The sequence below is a fragment of the Haplochromis burtoni genome, unplaced genomic scaffold (genome assembly GCF_018398535.1).
Source record: "Haplochromis burtoni strain Fernald_Lab_line unplaced genomic scaffold, NCSU_Asbu1 Contig_513, whole genome shotgun sequence".
NCBI classification, from domain to species: domain Eukaryota; kingdom Metazoa; phylum Chordata; class Actinopteri; order Cichliformes; family Cichlidae; genus Haplochromis; species Haplochromis burtoni.
In genome coordinates this window covers 321,448-323,493 of record NW_024582874.1, presented here as the reverse complement: position 1 = coordinate 323,493, position 2,046 = coordinate 321,448, and positions in this window count along the sequence as shown.

Genomic DNA, 2,046 nt, shown 5'->3' with positions numbered 1-2,046 from the left:
GGATGGATGGATGAATGATGGATGGATGGATGGATGAATGAATGATGGATGATGGATGGATGAATGAATGATGGATGGATGATGGATGGATGGATGAATGATGGATGGATGGATGGATGCATAGCTGGATGGATGGATGGAGGGATGGATGGATGAATGATGGATGGATGGATGAATGATGGATGGATGGATTAATGATGGATGAATGGATGATGGATGGATGAATGATGGATGGATCGATGGGTGGATGATGGATGGATGGATGGATGGATGATGGATGGATGAAATGATGGATGGATGGATGGATGGATGCATGGATGAATGATGGATGGATGGATGATGGATGGATGGATGGATGGATGGATGGATGGGTGGATGATGGATGCATTGATGCATGGATGGGTGAATGAATGATGGGTGGATGGATGGATGAATGAATGACGGATGATGGATAGATGAAATGATGGATGAATGGATGGATGGATGCATGGATGAATGATGGATGGATGGATGGATGAATGATGGATGAATGGATGGATAAATGGATTGGAGGATGATGGATGGATTGATGCACGGTTGGAGGAATGAATGATGGGTGGATGATGGATGGATGATGGATGGATGGATGGAAGGGTGGATGATGGATGGATGGATGATGGATGCATGGGAGAATGATGGGTGGATGGATGGATGAATGGATGAATGGATGAATGATGGATGGATGATGGATGGATGGATGGATGAATGGATGGATGGGTGGATGATGGATGGATGAAATGATGGATGGATGGATGCATGGCTGGAGGGATGGATGGATGGATGGATGGATTGGTGGATGATGGATGGATGATGGATGGATGAATGATTGATGATGGATGAATGATGGATGATGGGTGGATGATGGATGAATGATGGATGGATGGATGGATGGGTGGATGATGGGTGAATGATGGATGGGTGGATGATGGATGAATGATGGATGGATGGATGGATGATGGATGAATGATGGATGGATGGATGGATGGATGGATGGATGGATGATGGGTGGGTGAATGCATAGATGGGTGGATGATGGATAGGTGGATGATGGGTGGATACATGGATGGGTGGATGATGGATGGGTGGATGATGGGTGGATGCCTGGATGGATAATACAGTTTTTAGTGGAACTGGAGAAACTTACAGGGATGCCTTCCATTGCAACACTATCCAGACTGTGGGTGTTGCTGATAACAGAAACTTAATGCTCAGAGAGCACAAGTGTCACTCATGCTGCTTCGCAGCGTAGAGCTTTAGAGGTAACTTTCCAGCTCTATAATTACTGCTAGCAGGCTAACAGGAAGTAAGGAGGATAACAGTGCTGAAAATAAACAGTGACAAGAGAAATGTACCTCTGCTCCTTCTGATAAATACAAGTGTCACAATATGTCCTCGCCACTTCTTTACTGGACCCTACTGCTATTTCTATGAAGCCAGCACAAAGCTTCCTCTTAACTCTTTCATTCTTCATCCCACTCAGTTGCTGACTGAAGTGACATGACATAACTCCTTAGTTATATAACTAAGCAAGCTTAACAGGCCACTGAGTCATACAACACCATACATTTTACAATGCAGCAGTAATACTACAGTAACTAAGGTAACATGGTTGTGTTTAAACTCAGTAGAAGATTGTGTTAAACTCATTTCTTGTGAAATGTGGAGTATTTGTCCATGAAACCTCACCCTCATGTACTTAAATATGTATTTGTTGGGACAAGTAAGTGGGAGACCACACACAGGCTCTTACAGGCCACAAGATGTTTTAATAAAATAAAGTAAAGAAACCCAAACACACATTAAATGGTATGAAAGACATAAAAGAACATAACTAAGGGGGCGTAATGAGCCACAGGCGGGGGGATGAAGGTTCAGTCAAAGTAGCTTTATAATGCACTGGGACTGGGCTGCATCTATAATTGGGTCAACTCCACCTACCAGATACCTGAAAGAGACAGGCAACAGAAAAACAGGAAAACAAGACCCGCCCACTGGCTGTCACATTGT